The 20,843-nt window shown below is 36.7% G+C and overlaps 1 long non-coding RNA gene and 2 pseudogenes across 2 annotated transcripts; 1 reads left to right on the top strand and 2 right to left on the bottom strand.

Moving 5' to 3' along the window:
* Nucleotides 1-736: 736 nt before the first annotated feature.
* On the bottom strand, nucleotides 737-1,728 carry LOC105962434 (uncharacterized). Its single transcript, XR_001173208.2, has 2 exons — nucleotides 1,120-1,728; nucleotides 737-904 (listed from the first exon to the last, which is right to left on the bottom strand). It is a non-coding gene; the product is annotated as an uncharacterized LOC105962434 (long non-coding RNA).
* A 1,313-nt stretch (nucleotides 1,729-3,041) lies between these two features.
* Nucleotides 3,042-10,130, top strand: LOC105949910 (long chain acyl-CoA synthetase 6, peroxisomal-like; annotated as a pseudogene). The gene is made up of 22 exons (XR_016034933.1): nucleotides 3,042-3,270; nucleotides 3,369-3,446; nucleotides 3,551-3,622; nucleotides 3,707-3,791; nucleotides 3,905-4,010; nucleotides 4,119-4,195; nucleotides 4,496-4,544; nucleotides 4,658-4,750; nucleotides 4,900-4,990; nucleotides 5,066-5,145; nucleotides 5,252-5,345; nucleotides 5,470-5,558; nucleotides 5,693-5,781; nucleotides 5,860-5,989; nucleotides 6,199-6,317; nucleotides 6,409-6,532; nucleotides 6,657-6,743; nucleotides 6,841-6,944; nucleotides 7,064-7,149; nucleotides 9,601-9,687; nucleotides 9,797-9,883; nucleotides 10,009-10,130. The product of XR_016034933.1 is annotated as a long chain acyl-CoA synthetase 6, peroxisomal-like (transcript).
* Nucleotides 10,131-16,627: 6,497 nt separating this feature from the next.
* On the bottom strand, nucleotides 16,628-18,767 carry LOC148766439 (uncharacterized; annotated as a pseudogene).
* Nucleotides 18,768-20,843: the final 2,076 nt, after the last annotated feature.

Below are 20,843 nucleotides of genomic sequence, written 5' to 3' on the forward strand. Positions count from 1 at the left end.
AAGACGACCCCGAAGAAGAAACCTTGTATAGACAACAAGTACAAAGTGAGAAAATGCTATCGCCCCATTGATTCGAGCCAGCGGCGGATCTATAATGGTTCTAGGGTGTACACTTGCACACCCTTAATTTTAAATAAAAAAAATTATATATATATAATAAGTTAGGGTACATTTAATCTATCAAGTTATAAAAGGTGACTAATCTGAAAATAAGTAAAATATATACACCTTACCTAAAACCAGGGGCGAGTGCACCCCTTTGGGAGGGTGGACTTAAGCCCACCCTCGATTTACTAATTCCCGCCCATATTATACCTATATATCTATTAAACCCACCCAATTTTTATTAATTAGCGCACCCAAAGTCCAAATTAATACAAAAAACCCTATAAATATAATCTTTTATCATATAAATTTCTTAATTATGAAAAATGCTTTTTTTATAGATCTCTGTTTCAAGTAAATAAAAATAGATATTTTTTTACGCACACACACACACACACATACTCACATGCACACACAATCTCCACACACACAGACACACTGTTTTACACACATACACACACTCACATGCACACACAACTTCTACACACACTCACATACACACACTGTTTACACACACACACACACACACTCTGTTTTACAGACACACACACACACACACACTGTTTTACACACACACACACACTGTTTTACACACACACACACACACACACACTGTTTTACACACACAGTGTTTTCCAAACTTCAGAACTATTTTTCCTAGTTGTCCTCGACTCAACCGAATAACTGTCCTCATCATCATTCTCCATCTATTTCAATCTATATCAAAGTGTGTAAAGACTAAAGACCATAACTTTACAATAAACTCCAAACCAAGAATCACCTGGAATGATCTTGACACCTGAAAATAAGATATTTGTCATGTTTTTTGAACAAAAAAATATTAAAATAAGATCATTAATTTAACAGCCCTAATTTTTTCATCAGAATTAATAATAGCACTTGAGTTGGAAATATATGATCTGCAGCATAATAGTTCTAATAAAATAAATAAATTAATAAATAAATAGTAGAAAAAAATAATAATTGCTAAACAAATATAAAATAAAAAATTACCTCGGAATGATTCCCCGGAGTTGGCTCCGACTTGCTTCTCCTCAGTTCCTTAACATTTTCCGACGGTCTCCGCGGCCTCAAACCACCGGAAGGCCTTATTTTCCGGCGGGAAGGCGACGGCGAAGGTCTTGGCGGCGAGCGGAGTGGAGGCTGTTCACGGCGGCGAGCGGAGTGGAGGTTGTTCACGGCGGTGAGCGGAGTGCGGGTTGTTGACGGCGGCGAGCGGAGTGGAGGTTGTAGACGGCGGCGGTCGGCGAGGAGCGGTATACGGCGGCGAGGAACGGCGATGGAGGTGGGGAATGGCGATGGGTTGAGAAATTTTTGGGGTGAAATCTGAGAGAAAATTTTTTATCGATTAAACTTTTAATTAAAATAATATTTTGACTTTTTTTTTTAGAAAATTGTGTTGGTATTTGATTGGGTTTTAATTGGGTTTTGATTGGATCCAATATGACCCAATTTATTTTGTGGTTAAACTTTTAATGGATTTAAAGTGGATCCACATGGATCCAGTTTTAAAAAAATATCAACTGGATCGGATCCGATTTATTTCAACTAAACTTAATCTAAACCGGATCCTTATGAACCGAACCGGATCTAGTTGGATCCACGGATCCGGATCCAAATTGCCACCCCTATAATATAACGTGCCTAAAGAGACCTTTTTTGATATGCCGGGTAATATCCTTATTACTAATTATCTAGGAAAGATTGATATTCTATATATGGACAAAAAGATCGATAGAAAATATTTTAATTGGAAAATTCTCAATTTTTATTTGAGACAAAAACGCGATATTGAGGCCTGGATCATAATTGATACCAATAGAAATCAAAATACTAAAATGGGTATTAATAATTCTTACAAAATTTCTAAAAAAGATCTTTCTTCTCTTATGAGTCCAAAAATAACTCCATCAAACTCAATCAAAAGATTTTTTGATTGGATGGGAATGAATGAAAAAAATGCTAAACTGTCCCTTCCCAAAATTTATGTTACTTTATAATGCATATAAAACTAAATCTTGTGTTATACCAATCAAATTTACTTCTATTAAATTTGAATAAAAATGAAAATAGTAGTGAAAATAAAAAAAATCAATGAAAAGAAGAGAGGAAGTTTTTTGATAGCAGTGAATAAAAAGCATCAAAATAAAGAAGAAACACAATTAGTATTAATTAGTTCACCCAAAATTCAAATTAATGGAGAAAAGCTCATTTTCTTTTTTTTATTTTCTTCTTTTTATTATCCTATTTTCTGATTTTGTCACAAAGAAATCCTAATTTTTTTTCGGGGGCAACAAATTTAAGCCCACCTTGTAAAACATTCATGATCTCATCACTGCCTAAAAGTCAACAAAACTCTTTCCACTTTCTTTTCCCAATTTCTCACGCAGTCGGTCAACATTTTTTTTTGCATGTTTATATTTTTTTCTGGAGTCGGCACTGATTCGAGCCATCTTCGACAATCAAATCTATCAACCTTCGTACGGTATACATCGAAAGTGTGCGATATCTACACGAGATTGGAGAACTCGACTTTCGATGACGTCACGCATGTACAGCTGGACGACATGCTCGTCGATCTCGAGCTGGCTAAGCGAGAAGATAGCGTATATCGTATAGAATGTTATCTGAGGGTTAAAGATGGAGGTAGGCGCCTAATTGGCTGTGACCTTTTTAATTTCCTGTGGCAGCAAATTAAATGAGCCTATGTTTTTAATCTATTTAGATAAATGCAATTAACCAATTAATAAAATTAATTAATTAATACACTAATTAATACTACTTTTGATTTTTGAAGGTCCAAGAAAAATGGTACCATTGAATTTTAAGTGTAGAAGACTATAGGTCTGCCAGATTAATTAATATTGTACATGTGTTTTAAGACTCAATTATTTTTTAAAATGTTAATCACTGAGTAAAAATCTTCTTACATTGTCAGAAAATATATGTTTTAAAACATAGTATATCGAAAACCATGGATGTAAAAGCTGAACGACACATTAACGCAGTTCAAAATCATCTCGTTCCGAATTCCGGTGATCAACCGCCGCTTCTTCGCCCGTACGCCGCTGCCCCGGCCGGAGAGCAAGGGTACAGTGTAGTGCTCCAGGAAAAGCTCGAGACCGGAATATGTCACGTACGCAGGTCCGATTTTCTTTGTTTATTATAACCAATAATTCCAATTCGACATTTTTAATATATTTCCTATAGCCGCAATTAAGCCTATACTATTTGTCTTTCAGAAGTCGACGCTCTCCTTCGAGACTTATCAGCAGATTTCTCGATAATCCCGAGATTTCCACCTTGCATGATAATTTTGTGTAAGCAAAAAAAAAAAAATCAATAATTAAATTTTCTTTAAACTAATAAGTATAATTCATTGAGAATCTGCTCTTCTTTTTTTTTTCTTTCGTCACGAGCATAGACGTGCAGCTGAGATTTTTCGAGATAACAAATACTTAGGAACACGAGTACTACACGATGGAACAATAGGAGAGAAAGTTTTTATTACAAGATTATTTCCAATTTCAATTATTTAAAAAAATCCCTTATTTATTTAGTTTCGATTTTCGATCTACAGATCATATAAGTGGATGACATATGGAGAAGCAGATAAGTCACGATCAGCCATCGGTTCGGGTCTAATTAAACACGGCATAACAAAGGCAAGCTCAATTAGTACAAATAATTTCTTTTTCTTTTTTTTTCTGGAAAAAAAACATTTGATATTACCGTTTTATTCGAATTTTATATATGTTTAATTTTTTATGTACCAAAGGGATCCTGTGTTGGGCTGTTCTTAGTCAACAAGCCAGAATGGGTAATAGTTGACCATGCTTGCTCTGCCTATTCTTTAATTTCAGTTCCCTTATATGATACTTTAGGTAAGTTGTGATATCGATTATCATTTCGAATTTGTGATAATATTCACAAAATAGCTAAGCCTCGAAAATACTTTTTTTTTTTTTCATTTTATTTCAATCTTCTTGCAGGTCCAGAAGCTGTCAAATACATTGTGAATCATGTGTCTGCGCAAGCTATAGTTTGCGCCTCGGAAACGTTGGATACCGTGAGCTCTTTTTATTCTTCATTTTTTTAAATTTTATTTTACTACATGAATTATTACAATGCTATTACTCCATCTGTTTAAGGTATTTGCAAAATTTTAGGAAAAACTGTATATTTAGACTAAAATACCCTTGCAGTGATTCATTCGTTAGTGAGGTGGTAAGAGAGAGTTTAGGATTAACAAGGGTAAAGTTGGAAAGTATGCAAAACAGCTTCTTTCCTTAATTTTTTTTTTTTTTTTTTTTTGAAATAAGTTGAAATTGATGAACTTCTTAACCGTTTTGCACTTGAAAATGAGCAGCTTCTGAGCTTCTTGTCCGAGACTCCATCAGTACGTACATCTGATCGTCGTAAGCAACTTCAGAGAAATCTCGTTTTTTTTTTTTATTTATTTATTTATTTAATAATTTTGTAGTAAAAGATTAAAAAAAAACTAAAACTATTTCAATTTCTTGTAATATAGGTTGTTGGAAGAATAGATGTTCAAAAGACCTCATCACTTAATCCATCGACAAACGGAGTTCAAATCGTCTCATATTCCGAGCTGTACCATGAAGTAAACTTACTCCATTTGCCCTATAATATGCAAATTTCATTCAGAATAATAATAATAATTATTATTATTAATAAAAAAATCTAAAGAAATCATAATATAAGTTCTTGTTTTAATAAACTTAACATACATAGTAAAAACAAAATCTTCAGGGTCTAAAAAGCCTTCAGCCCTTTTCCCCTCCCACGCCCGATGACATCGCTACTATTTGCTACACCAAGCGGTACAACCGGTACACCAAAGGTATATATTTTAATTTTTTTTTTATTTTAAATTTTTCAATCCCTTTATTAACAATTTTGTTTAATTTTATTTAAGGGTGTTGTACTATCTCATGGAAATTTCATTGCCAGCACTGCTGGTTCGAGTCTGTTTCTCAAGCTTTATCCTTCTGATGTGTGAGTCGGATATAATTAATTATATAACAATTTACACGGAATTAAATATTTTTTATTTGTTTCGTATAACATTTTACTTTGAGCTCAATAATATTATTGCATGCAGTCATAAATCGTATCTTCCTCTGGCCCACGTTTACGAGCGTATTAACCAAATCATGCTGGTTTACTGTGGAGGAGCATCTGGATTTTATCAAGGAGTATGTACCGCTCGATATTCGTATATTAATTTATTTTTCGTTAGATTATAAAATATTTGATCCTTGATCAAGAAACAATGGTATGAATATTTTGAATAAATTTTCGCCTTTATATAATTATTAGGATAATACGAAATTGTTGGAGGATGTGGCTGCTCTAAAACCGACAATCTTCTGTAGTGTTCCACGTTTATACAACAGGATATATCACGGGTATTAGAAAAGAAAAAAAAAATCGATTTTCACAATGTGTTTGTTCGTTTTTCCAAAATATAGAAACTTTTATTGAATTCATGCGACAAAAAATCGGTTAATTGTATATGTAATGCTTTTGCCTGAGGCTGCAGCGTAATGAATTCGGTGAAGATGTGTGGATTTATTAAGAAGATGTTATTTAATGCCGCTTACAAAGCTAAGAAGCAAGCGATATCTAACGGTAACTATATAACTCCTTTTTTTTCTTTTTTTTTAATAAACATATTAGAAAAAAAATAAGTTGATTATTTAATTTCAGATGAAAAATCATCGATAATATGGGACATGTTAGTGTTCAATAAACTAAAGGAAAAGCTCGGAGGCAGAGTTCGTTGCATGATTTCGGGCGCCTCACCCTTGTCTCCCGATGTTATGGACTTTCTTCGCGTGTAAGTTTTCGACTAGGCATAGTAGCTATTGTTATGATTAATAGTTAATTCATACTACAATTAAGCACATATCAAGAACATGAAAAATTAGACATATCTTAGTAAGTTTACTTGGCCAACCGTAAAACCAATCATTCGGTTCGACCAGTGGCAGAGCCAGCATCGAAAAACCTAGTATTTTAATATTATTTAGAGATTTGTTGTTTTAGGTGCTTTGGCTGCAAAGTTGTCGAAGGGTATGGAATGACGGAAGCTTCCGGCGCAATAACTTGCATGGATGAATCCGACAATCTAATTGGTCATGTTGGTTCTCCAATTCCTTCTTGTGGTTAGTAGTGATTAGTAGTCACACTTTTTTCTTATTTATTTTAATTTGCATTATTCATCTAATTTTTTTTATTTTTTACTTAATGTAACAGAAGTGAAGCTTGTGGATGTTCCGGAAATGAAATATACGTACGATGATCAACCATATCCTCGCGGTGAGATTTGCACTAGAGGCCCGATTGTCTTCCAGGGCTACTATAAAGATGAAACGCAAACGTACGTGTGTGTGTGTGTGTGTGTGTATATATATATATATACATGCTATTTATTTATTTATTATTAAGAATGAATTATTTTTTTTAAATGAAATTTGTGTATGCTGATGTGATTATATAATTAGGAGAGAAGTGGTCGATGAAGACGGATGGCTTCACACCGGAGATATCGGTTTGTGGTTACCTGGAGGTCAACTGAAGATAATTGACAGGTTAATTACAAAATTAGACGACGATTAAATTCTTGAAGTCTAAAATGGATTAAGAGTGCGATTAATGAACGATTTATATCTCTCCGATTTTCGACAGAAAAAAGAATATTTTCAAGCTGGCACACGGAGAGTACATCGCCCCGGAGAAGATTGAAAATGTATATGCTAAATGTAAATTTGTTGCTCAATGTTTTATATATGGTGAGAAAAATAGGAAATATAATAATAATAATAATTATTATTATTATTATTATTTATTTATTTATTTTATCTTTTTTTTTTAGATTTCTTACATTAAATGTGATTTTTGTTGGTGCTAGGTGATAGCTTGAACTCTGCTCTAGTTGCCATTGTTGTAGTGGAACATGATGTACTAAAAGAATATGCTGCAACACAAGGCATCAAGGTATATCCTATATGATTGTTCAAACTTATTTAAATTTTCGATCGAACTTTAAAATTTGTCGTAGTTGAAGCGAATATAAATCGAGCTGTTCTATTAGTTTTGTTCTAATGCATCTCAACTAATTGGAGTCGAGCTTCATATCTTATCAAACAATATTAATATGTGGCTTTGTTCATTATATTTGTTGAATTTGAATGCCTATCAAAGTTCACTCATCTGTTGAGACAGACTACATGTTACGACATTAGGTGACGTAACAGAATTGTTGTGTTGTCACAGTAATAAATCTACTAAAAGCAGAATAAAAAACACAACAATTTAATGGGTTCGGATACAAATGTACCCTACATCCACGAGGACTTGCAAAACTAGTTCAGATTTAAGTGTACATTAATAGGACTTAATAAAACACTAAAGACTCCCTCTTTATGTGATACGCCGTTCTTGCACACGACTCGAACTTGTTGATAATCAAGGCAATTCCTCCTCCGCACTCTTGGACTTCCTCTAATGTTGAACTTCCTTCAAACGGCTGATCGACCTCTCCCGAGATCTTTTAAGCACTTCTCCCGAAACGCCAGTCTTCTTTATGGCCTGGTAGAAGAAACCTGTTCTGTTGCCGCACCTGATGTGCCGACAGGGCTGCAGCACAGGCTGCACCCTTCAAAGCCTTTATGCTGGGATATTTTCGATTAAAGCTCCATAGGACTCATATGAGGTTGAGGGCCTTATATAGGCACGAAATCCACCACCCTAAACCTAACTTGAGCCCTAAGAAATCGATTAACTAGGTAATAGAATCCTAGTCGATTTCTACTCCTATTCTAGATAAGTACAAAAGATACCTTACTAGAATATAATACATGGAAATAAATCTAAGTCCTTATAAAAATATTACAAGAATAGGACTCTAATTAATTCCAAAATAAACATGGAAAACAAATCTTTGCCAATCTTTAATTTCCACGTATGGCGGATTTCTTCAATCTTCACAAATAGAAATCTCGTGCCAACAATCTCCCCCTTTGGCATAGATTGGTTAGAATCCATGTTTAACAAGAACTCCCCCTGCAGATGAGATTTACTCCCCCTGCAACAGAGATGCCACTTTTCTTCACCCGTCTTGGTCTTCTATCAGAGTGTCCCATCACGGGGCACGTTACAACGCAGCGGAATTGGGTGAATGCCGTGACAGATTTCCGTCTCAACCTTCCTTGTGGACACACGTCATCCAATAAGCAAATCAAACAAATCAAAACCCAAAATTAGACACTAAGTATATCTAGTGACCCGCTCTGATGCCAATTGTAGAATTTGAATGCCTATCAAAGTCCACTCATCTGTTGAGACAGACTACAGAATTGTTGTGTTGTCACAGTAATAAATCTACTAAAAGCAGAATAAAAAACACAACAATTTAATGTGGTTCGGATAAAAATGTACCCTACATCCACGAGGACTTGCAAAACTAGTTCATATTTAAGTGTACATTAATAGGACTTAATAAAACCCTAAAGACTCCCTCTTTATGTGATACGCCGTTCTTGCACACGACTCGAACTTGTTGATAATCAAGGCAATTCCTCCTCCGCACTCTTGGACTTCCTCTAATGTTGAACTTCCTTCAAACGGCGGATCGACCTCTCCCGAGATCTTTTAAGCACTTCTCCCGAAACGCCGATCTTCTTTATGGTCTGGTAGAAGAAACCTGTTCTGTTGCCGCACCTGATGTGCCGACAGGGCTGCAGCACGGGCTGCACCCTTCAAAACCTTTATGCTGGGATATTTTCGATTAAAGCTCCATAGGACTCATATGAGGTTGAGGGCCTTATATAGGCACGAAATCCACCACCCTAAGCCTAACTTGAGCCCTAAGAAATCGATTAACTAGGTAATAGAATCCTAGTCGATTTCTACTTCTATTCTGGATAAGTACAAAAGATACCTTACTAGAATATAATACATGGAAATAAATCTAAGTCCTAATAAAAATATTACAAGAATAGGACTCTAATTAATTCCAAAATAAACATGGAAAACAAATCTTTGCCAATCTTTAATTTCCACGTATGGCGGATTTCTTCAATCTTCACAAATAGAAATCTCGTGCCAACAATATTGAAAAATTAAATTATAGGGCAAAATTACAGTCACACCCGATATAATGTCAAATTACGAAAAAACCCTTGTTGTTTGAATAATTACAGCAATCTCCTCAACTACGTGATTACTCATGAAAAAAACACGTAAATTTGACGCCGTAAAGGTAGACATGTAAGAGTTGAGGGGCGCTTATAATTACACAAGCATGAGGGGGTTTTCGTAATTTGATCTTACCTTGGGGGTTCGTAGTAATTTTCCCTAAACTATATATTTGTACATGTTTTCTTGTATCAAATTTTCTCTTTATAGCTTCAATCATTTTTTACACTTTTTTTTTTTTTTTTTTAGTACGTGGATGTGAAAGAACTATGTGGGGACCACCGTGCGAGGGCTGCTGTCCTTGCTGACATGGATACCGTCGCAAGGGAAGCTCAGGTAAAAATTATAGTAAATTTAAATAAATAAACATATATTTAGGAGCAATATTATGTTATATTAATTAATAATTACCACATTAATCTTTGATTTATACTAATGTTTTCAGTTAAGGGGTTTTGAATTTGCAAAAGCTGTTACACTTGAGCATCAACCTTTTACCCTAGACAATGGATTGCTCACTCCAACATTAAAGGCTAGTTAGCACAAATTGTGTTTTTTAATTTATAAAATATATAATTAATTAATTTATTTTTGTTTCAAAATTAAATACTTAATGAAAACTGCTGATGATTTATTTGTCTTGTATGTAACTCTCAGATTAAAAGGCCACAAGCAAAAGCGTACTTCGCCGGAGCAATAGCCACTCTGTATTCTGAGCTCTCACCATCTCATGATTCTTCACTAAAATACTTTTAATTAATAAATAAATTCGATTGCGGATATATATATATATATATATATATATATATATATATATATATATATATATATATATATATATATATATATATATATATATATATACATACGGAATAAATTGTGACTGAACGAACACTTTAGTCGAAACCACTCGACCTTTTGGAAGGAATGATTTATCCTAAAAGGCAAGTGTGTACTTTCAGTGAAATGTGTGTTTTGTTTTTAGTATGTTTTTTTGGTATAGTGTTTTTTAGTGTGTATTTTTGGTGTATTGTGTGTATTTTTTTTTTGGTAAAATACATTTTGCACCCCTGTACTATGGAAAAGGTCGCATTCACCCCCCTATAGTATCGACAACTACAAACAACCCCTTACTTTTAACAGTCAATGGTCAAGAAATCCACACCTATATAAATAAACGTGCATTTACGTTTGTACCCTCTCCCTTTGCTAGAATAGCCTACCAATATTTTTCCCTATCTTCACTGATGTCAGCGGCCATTCTTCTTCCCCATCCCCTCCGCCGCCACCACTAGCACCACCATCTCCGCCGCCGCCTAACCACTCACTCACTTCGTCTTACCCTCCACTCACCAGTCTTACCCTTCTTTCTCCTCCAGTCGATCCATCCCCACAACCATCACTAACCGCGAGCAGTGCGACGGCGCGGAGTGACGTCGGCAAATGGCGGCACAAATGGTGGTTGTAAAAAATCTGAGAATGAGTAGTAATTGTAAGAAAGGTAACGGCTCGTTGTTTCGAGATGACGGCTCGGTGCAACCAAGGGTCGACTCAATTTATGTTTTTTGTTGGTTTTGGTGAATGATTTTCCTTGATTTGTTTTCAGTTTGCTAATATTTATGCAATATTGATGTCCCTTTGTTGATTCATATTGAGGAGGATAATCAATTGATTTGTTTACTGGGTACAATTTCTTTTTTTTTTAGAACATTTTTTTGAGAGGATATTTAGAACATTATAAACATGAAGAAAATATAAGAAATTTAAAATATTTTTTCGAACTTTCACACGAATTTCTTTTCGTAATTTTACAAACTTATTATTGTTTATATAATTTCGTATTTAATATTTTGCGGAATTTCCATAAATGAAATATTTTATTTGTTTTAACTATATTTGCCAATTTTTTGAAAGATTTAATTCATAATTATAATTGAAAATGGTTTTTGATAATTTTTTGAGTATGTGAACTGAATTTTAATTTTTTCATAATATTTATGAGATTTGTATAATAATGGTTTTCTTTGTATGGAATAGTAGGCTAAAAGGGGTAAAATTGTCCAGAAATTCGAGAAAATGTGGTAAATTTGCCACATCAGCTTTGACTAGCGGAATGGTTAACAGCAGGGGGTTGTTTGTAGTTTTCGATACTATAGGGGGTGAATGCGACCTTTTTCATAGTACAGGGGTGCAAAGTGTATTTTACCCTCTCTTTTTTTTTTGTGTTTTCAGTGTAGTGTGTGATTTTGGTGTAGTGGGTTTTTTTAGTGTGTGTTTTTTGTGTAGTGTGTGTTTCATTTTTAGTGCGTTTTCACGGTGTAGTGTGTTTTATTTTTAGTGTGTCTTTTTTTGTAGTGAGTGTTTTGTTTTTAGTATGTGATTTGTTTTTAATGTGTGTTTTCGGTATAGTGTGTGTTATGATTTTAATGTGTGTTTTCGGTTTAGTGTGTGTTTTCCGTGTAGTGCGTGTAGACATATAAAAAAAATAAAAATAAAATGATGGCACGTATATGTATAATGTGTCAAAAAAGTATTGATTTACTCTTAAGGAGTTAATTAACTCGTAATTAAATTTATATTTCTATGTTTTATTTCTTTTGGTAACCAAAATCATATCTAGGTTATTATAGAAAGAAATAAATATATATTTCGTATTAATAACTATATCTTTATTGATGGAATTAATACTAATCAAATCATGAAGGGCCAATCATAATTTGCCACCTCGTCAAGTAATTATGGAAAAGTCTTCACCCTACAGGTATAAATAGGGGTCATGTGTAGAAGCTTAAGAAGAAGACAATCACGAGGAGTTCAAGAATTACAAGAGAGAATATACAAATGCTCTCTACGAATTCATAAAAGTTCTACGGTGTTCTAGGCAACATTCAAGGCGTTCGTCGTGGAAATATACGAATCATAGCGCTTAATTCGGGATTACGGTATAAAACCCTCGAATTAACGTTATTGAAATCCGAAAGTACACATTCGGAGGATCAAGTATTAAAATCCACCGGAGCACACTAAGAAGTTTGTTACACGTTCTTCAATAAATATATTTTTAATTCGAGATTATACGCAAAATTCTCGAATTAATGTTATTGAAGTACAAACCCCTGACGGAAGAAATCGAAAGCATTAATTCCATCAAATCTTACAAAGGTGTTCGTTGCACGTTGTTTAAAGCTTTAACGTTTGATTCGAGGATAAGTTACGAAACCCTCGAATTAACGTTATTAATTTACTAATTAATATTTGGAGGAGATCAAAAGGCGATTACACCTCGGATATTAAAATTCCAAGATTACCACTCTCGAGGAAAAGAATCAGGGGACTTTAAATAGAGATTGTAACCCAATTTTTTAGTTAAATCAATAAAACTCTATTTTGTACCTTATTTCCGGTTTATTTATTTATAAGCTCGAAATACGTGTTTACAAATTGGCACGCCCAGTGGGACATCTCTACCTCTCATCTCTTTCTCCTGCGTCAAGTTGAAATTACGTTTTATCCGATGGCTCCAAAGAGGAATCAAAATCATTTGCTTCAAAAGATTACTGACATTGAGGTCAATGTTAATCAATCATCTGCCGGAGGCAAAATCTTGGGTTCTTCGTCCGATGGGTCTAATTCATCAAGTCTGACAGAGATTGATTACAAGTCTCATGCCTTTACCACTCTACCTGCTATGGTGGTCGATGCGACTACAGTGGATGAACAATTGGCTCAAATGTCCCAAACAGTAGCTAATCTTCAAAAAATAGTTGAGGACAAGGACTTGCAAATTGCTCAATTAATGGACAAGTTAGAGCAAACGAATGTTGGGGAATAAAGCCCTCATAATGAATCTTCTTCCCGTCGCATTGAAAAAGAAAAAGAAACGGAAGCCGTCCATGATCTCATGAAAAAAACCTCTCACTCCGCAACGTCTGTTGCCACACTCTGTGTCCAACAATTGCAAGAAATGATTGCTAACACTATTAAAGCACAATATGGCGGAACATCTCAAGGTTCGCTCATGTATTCAAAGCCATACACCAAGAGGGTTGATGCATTGAGAATGCCGATGGGATATCAACCCCCAAAACTCCAACAGTTCGACGGGAAGGGCAATCCGAAGCAACATATTGTCCATTTCATAGAAACCTGCAACAATGCAGGAACATACGGGGATCTCTTGGTGAAGAAATTCGTGAGATCACTTAAAGGCAATGCTTTTGATTGGTACGTTGACCTAGAGATGGAATATGAGTTTTTGAACCGCTTCTACGTACAGCACCCGGCGTACGGTCAGCATGATAGAACTTACTAATGCAAAACAATGGAAAGATGAACCAGTTGTTGACTACATTAACCGTTGGCGTGCGCTGAGTCTGAATTGCAAGGATAAGCTGTCAGAAGTGTCGGCAATCGAAATGTGCGTCCAAGGAATGCATTGGGGACTTCTCTACATTTTACAAGGAATTAAGCCCCGGAATTTTGAAGAATTGGCTACCCGTGCCCATGATATGGAGTTGAGCATTGCGAATCATAAGAGTACCTCCCCAATGGATGGTCAAAAGGGAGAAAAGAAAGATTTTAAGAGAAACGATAAGTTCAGTAGACCCTCCACAAAGGAATCGATGGCAATTAAAACAATTGGTGAGAAAATCCTTTCTAAGGATAAGAACGAGAAAACTGGGGAGCAACGAATGGCAAGTGATAGGCGTCGACCTACGTTGAAAGAAATGCAAGAGAAAGAGTACCCATTTCCAGACTCCGACGTCGCAACATCTTTGATGAGCTGCTAACAAGAAAATTAATTGAGTTGCCGGAGCCAAAGCGCCCAGATGAGGTGGAAAAAATGGACGATCCAAAGTATTGTAAATATCATCGAGTGGTTGGTCATCCCATAGAGAAGTGTTTCGTGGTTAAGGAAAAGATCATGGGACTTGCAAGAGATGGCAAAATAATAATAGACACTGAAGATGTTGTCAACTCAAATGTTGCAAGTGTCGTTCCACTCTCAAGCAACATATGTCCCGCATGGAATACGCGAAAAGATCTCCCCGCAACTATGAAAACAATGTCCGCATTTCAATTTGGAAGTCTGGAACCTCAATTGATAAAGGCTTTGTTTTCTGAGGAAGAAGTCATATGTAGTGAAGATTCCGCTATAGAGGATGAGGGGGAATGGATTCTCGTGACACTTCGGCATAGACAAAGGAGATGCGTTGACAAATTTCATGTGTTGCCATCACAGAAACCACATCTAGCTAAGTACGTTCATCGCATCAAGTCAAACAGAGACTCTAAGCCGAGTAGTGGCCTTTCAAAGAAATCTCTTAGAAATCCGGTTCCTAAACCTGTGACTTTGCAAGAGTTCTTTCCAAAGGAATTCTTCTTACCAGAAAATGAGAAAGAACGCACAACTTCAGATGAGGACGAGACTCGGCTATATATCCCTTGTTGTGCGGCTATGACTTTCGCGGATGACGATCTGTTACTAGGGTCAAAACCTCATAATCGACCATTATTTGTCTCGGGATTCATACGTGAGCAGAAGATTGACCGCATACTTATCGATGGAGGCTCCGCGGTCAGTATATTGCCAAAATCTACTATGAAGCAATTGGGAATTGCAGTCGATGATTTGTCTCGCAGTCGTCTGACTATTCAAGGCTTCAACCAAGAAGGGCAACGAGCTATTGGGATGGTCCGTTTGGACCTCACCATTGGAGAATTAACGTCGAGTACACTATTCCATGTGATCGACGCAAGGACGTCTTATCACTTGTTAATGGGAAGGCCATGGATCCATGAAAATGGAATAGTTCCATCCACCCTTCATCAATGCTTCAAATACTCGAGGAATGCAGAAATAGTAAAAGTCAATGCTAATGCGAAGCCATTCACTGAGGCGGAGTCACACTTTGCAGATGCTAAACTATATTTAGAGTCGAGCTTGACGCACGAAATGTTGGCTTTGGAAACCCCAACATATCAGTCCGCTAATGGAAATTGTCTCGAACTTGTACCAACAGGGATTAGTTTCAAAAAGTCCGAAGAATTAAAAACTTCAGCTGAAACTCCGAAAAACAAAAATGATAAGTCTAGCGGGAAGTTGAGCTTGCCAGTATTTCGATACGTTCCTCGATCGCACCAAGAAAGGCGGGTTGTGTTCAGTAAATGCACTACGCTGTTGGAAAATGGACAAGAACGACCAAAAGATATTGAGGTAGGCAATTGCCAACTTGTGAAGAAGGAATTGATTATTCCCATTACTGGCTTAAGCCCAGTAGCTGAAGAGAAGATGTCTCGTGTTGCACTCCAACATCAACAGGCTAGCGGGACATACGACCCGAAAGCATACAATCTCTTGGAGAAATCCAGTTACAACTCCTCTAATCCATCTCGTCTAGGTGAATTAAAACCTGAGTTAACTGGGGAAAAGATACATGGACTCAATGATGTGCAACGAGCTTTAAGAGGACAAAGATTCCACGTTGATCAACCTAAGACTGGTTTGGGATTTATTCCTCAACAACCGGTTAGGATACGTATAGGAAAAAAGGAGAAATGTGTTGGTGTCCAATGCATTAGTGTCGTGAACAAGAATAATCAAAAGAAAAGTGAGGATCGTGTCTCTGTTTTTTACAGAATCAGTGCACCTATAATCCGATCTTCTATCTTTGAAAGACTTGGTCCTTCAAATAACACTTCAACTGTTCATGGTAGACTATATGTGAAGGATCGTTCTGTATTCTCACGACTTGGAGAGCAAAATCGAAACCAACAAGGGAAGAGGGTTCGTGAGGATGAGATACATGTGTTCGAATCCATGGATGAATTTCAAGGCCGTCAAGCACTTCGAACGCATGAAGATAATCAGCCGCTCCTAGTCATTGCCATGAATGGAGCGGTAAAAGTGAAACGACGCATCATCAAGCACCATGCTTCGGAACAAAATGGCGATCAAAGTGAACACGAAGTCGAAGTTACGATCAACACTCATTATGCAAGTATTGTTGACGACCACGAAGAAGTTTCCGAAAATGAAATACCAGAAGCGCCTCTACAACTTGAGGATGGAGGGCAAGCCACCGTTGATGAGTTGAAGGAATTAAACCTAGGCACAATGGAAGACCATCGTCCAATATTCGTAAGTGAGCTTTTGAGTCTTGAAGAGGAACAACAATATCTTGAGGTTTTAAGTGAATACAAAGATGTCTTTGTTAAGAGATTCTTGTTGTCGCTTCAGTGATGAAGACAACTTCTTCTTTTGTCCTTTTATCGCATATAGCTGCTTTTGGATGCCCTCCAATTCATTTTTTGTGGCTCGAACTTGAGCGTTTTCTTTGTTCTCTCTAGTCTGGGCACCAAGAAGACGATCTTTAACCTCGTCAAATTGTCGTGCAAGAAGCTATTCAGGTGCTTTCTCTGACGTCATAGACCTTGCTTCATCATAGGCTGCTGCATTTTCGAATAATGTTCTCACTAATCCCTCCACGTGAGTAATGTCAAAATCACTAAAACGCTTCATTGATTGGAGCACGATTTCCACATTATCTTGAATAGATGAAATGAACTCAACGGGGGTATTGATTATCTTGATGCGAAGATCCCCCCATAATTTTCGAAGAAACTCCTTCTCGTGAGTAAGAACGAATTTATCGCCTTCAAATACGGAAACAGCAGCAGGACATGGCCTTTCTGCAGCGATGGCCACCTTAGATGGAGGTCTACGTGTCAATGCTTCGACCGAAAGAGTTGTCGTAATCGAGTTGGGACCTATTATTGACTTTGGACTATCTTGTGATCCATCGACATCGACAACGTTCATGGCCTCATTTTCTAACTGCAATAGAAAATATGGGCTTATACAAAAAAAAAAAAAAAAAAAAAAAAAAAAAAAAAAAAAATAGTTACCTCATTAACTTGAGTATCCACTGTCTGCAGAGGGCTGGTGACTGCATTGTCAATAGTTCCAAGTTCTGAAGGTTGAGGATCCTTCTTCGATCGCTTCCAATGATGGTCTACATTACTACTACCACTTTCTTCCAATGGGCGAGAATTAATTTTGCTTCATGCAAGAGGTGTTGTGGTTCGGGCTGCCACGTCAGATGGAGTTGGTAGACTATCTTCTATATCGGAAAGTTTTTCTTTCGACACGGGCTTGTTCTCGTCCACATTAATCAGCTTCGCGATATTATTATCAAGATAGCTACCAAAGGTATTAGTCCACCATTTTTTGTGGTCTTCTGAGGCAAATCGTTTCGCATTCGGAGGCATAGAAGAAAACCACGCTCTAGACATGGATTTAGATAAAATGCATAAACGCCAATGTCGGAGTCCTTCTTCTAAAGAAACTCTGCGTATATCTCGCATAAGAACACCGGGGACATCCTGGTAGTAGCCAAACTAACGACTAAATCGATGCGGACTGTAAGGCTCGATAATAAATTCTTCGCCTCAAAGTAGAGGGAGATAGTTCGAACGAATCGCAATGAAATAATTTTGTTCTAACTCATCACCGTTGGCATTATCAACATACAAAAAATCTTTGCTTTTGGTGATCATAGTACAAGTCCGAGATGCGAAATCTCCTTTGTGAATCCGCTTGCGTGATTCTTTTGGGTCATAATATTTCGCACCACCCTCGCCAGAGTAAGTCATCATTTTAGGGTCACGCACTCCTTGCCAAACCGGATAATGAGTTTTGAAGTAATGTGCCAACCAGCCATAGACAAAGTGGATGGGAAATGGGGAACTTACGCGAGTTGGTCTCGGAGAAATTGAGATTTTATTTAAACCCTTTGTATATGCTCGCTAAGACAGGGACGGCCAAACCCACTTTACGACCACTCGCCATCAGGCTAGCCATCTTGAAAGTAGACGGACGTATTGTGTCGGGGCTATCAGTCGGAAGAACAAAAGTGCAGAGCCAACAAGCAAGAAATGCTGATAAATACGTTTCAGTTCTTAAATCATTGCCAATTTTGAGCTTCGAGAATAACTCTCTCTCCGCTGTATCCCATTCATCATGAGCATCAAAGCTGCCAAGAGGATTATGCGTAGATTTTGGACGAACTTTTTTTCTCTCCTTACGAAGAGGAGGCTGATGATACTTCAGTTGCTTCTTAGACCAAAATTTGATCCATTTCTCGATTGAGACTTGGGAGTTGTCGTCAGCTTTCTTTCGAAGTAAATGGTAAACATGGAGCAAATGTTTGCAAGTACGAGGCATATACCTGGATCCGGTTGCATCAATGCCACAAAGCTCTTCGGCACAAGGGATGACTTCGTCGTAAAGAAGTCCGGTCAAAGGAAGACCTGCGAGAGTATTTAAGTCCCATAATGACAAGGATAGTTCACCAAGAGACGTCAAAAGAGTATTTGTAATCGGGCACCAGGCTTCGCAAAACACCTTAATGATCTCGGAATTTCGATCATATGTAAACAGGGACGCATACACCGAGTCATATATTTGCGCGCTAATTAACTTACTCTCGCACCTGCTAAGTACATCTTCAGTCCATTCCCAATACCCTGCTGTGTAATGAAATTCACCAGTAAACTGAAGAGACTCTCCCCACATAGCCTTGCCCTTGATGATGTTGTTGCCCAACGTCGGTAAATGAACAATTTCATCCGAATATTTGTGATGGGACGTTTGTAAGGTCCACACCTTCAGAGTTTTGCTCAAAGAGACTTCGTGAGTCCATTCGTTTATATTATACGTACTGGTCAATCGGGGCCATTGCATTGGATATCTACCGATTAAAGAAGTATGAACCACCATAGTAGTGCCTTTATCTAGTGGTTGGCGTTCGTCGTCAAGTACCACCAACTGTTCGACACCGAGGGGAGAACGTGTGTCTTTAAAGTACGCCATGACCTGTCTGTCAAAGTCCGAACGGAGGGAACAAATAAGTGAAAAAAAAAAAAATAAAAAAAAAAAAAAAAAAACGGTGTTATGAACATATACCTACTGTTCTGAATATCTACAAATTCTGGAACTTACTCAAGCCTTCCTGGTGAAACCTTGAATATTGTACCTACGAAAAAAAAATAGATAGATTAAAGAGCAAAAGGAGATTCCAAGGTAGAGAAGATATAATTCTTTCTTTGGGGCATATTAACGAACACCTGGTGGGCAATATAAGAGTGAAGAGTTACTGTCGATGTTAACATTCGAAATCCTTACCAGTTCAAGTCTCAAACGAAATCGAGATAACAATAAGAAAAAAAAACGGAGGATGAATATTCTGGAATTTTTATGAGTTGGTGTAGGGTCTTGACCACCCTTTTATAGTTGCAGTCGGACATCGTCGATGGAAGTACTCGTCCTCGATGGAAATACCCTCTCCCTCAAAATTGGATATATGGTAACCAAAATCATATCTAGGTTATTATAGAAAGAAATAAATATATATTTCGTATTAATAACTATATCTTTATTGATGAAATTAATACTAATCAAATCATGAAGGGCCAATCATAATTTGCCACCTCGTCAAGTAATTATGGAAAAGTCTTCACCCTACAGGTATAAATAGGGGTCATGTGTAGAAGCTTAAGAAGAAGACAATCACGAGGATTTCAAGAATTACAAGAGAGAATATACAAATGCTCTCTACGAATTCATAAAAGTTCTACGGTGTTCTAGGCAACATTCATAGCGTTTAATTCGGGATTACGGTATAAAACCCTCGAATTAACGTTATTGAAATCCGATAGTACACATTCGGAGGATCAAGTATTAAAGTCCACCGGAGCACACTAAGAAGTTTGTTACATGTTCTTCAATAAATATATTTTTAATTCGAGATTATACGCAAAATTCTCGAATTAACGTTATTGAAGTACAAACCCCTGACGGAAGAAATCGAAAGCATTAATTCCATCAAATCTTACAAAGGTGTTCGTTGCACGTTGTTTAAAGCTTTAACGTTTGATTCGAGGATAAGTTACGAAACCCTCGAATTAACGTTATTTATTTACTAATTAATATTTGGAGGAGATCAAAAGGCGATTACACCTCGGATATTAAAATTTTCAAGATTACCACTCTCGAGGAGAAGAATCGGGGGACTTTAAATAGAGATTGTAACCCAATTTTTTAGTTAAATCAATAAAACTCTATTTTGTACCTTATTTCCGGTTTATTTATTTATAAGCTCGAAATACGTATTTACAGTGCGCTTTCATAGTGTATGTTACTATGTTTTGTTGTTAGTGTGTGTTTTGTTGTTAGTGTGTGTTTTTTGTTTTTAGTGTGTGTTTACGGTGTAGTGTGGGTTTTGTTTTTAGTGTGTGTTTTCGATGTAATGCGTGTTTTTTTAAGTTTGTGTCTTACAGTGTAGTGTTTTTTTAGTGCGTGTTTTCGGTGCAGTTTGTGTTTTGTTCTTAGTGTGTTTTCGGTGTAGTGCGTTTTTTCGGTGTAGTTTGTGTTTCGTTTTTTTATGAATCGAAATGACGTTGGATCACCGAAATCTGACGCGATTCATGAC

This window comes from Erythranthe guttata, chromosome 12 (assembly GCF_056151865.1).
Source record: "Erythranthe guttata isolate IM_541 chromosome 12, IM_541, whole genome shotgun sequence".
NCBI lineage: Eukaryota > Viridiplantae > Streptophyta > Magnoliopsida > Lamiales > Phrymaceae > Erythranthe > Erythranthe guttata.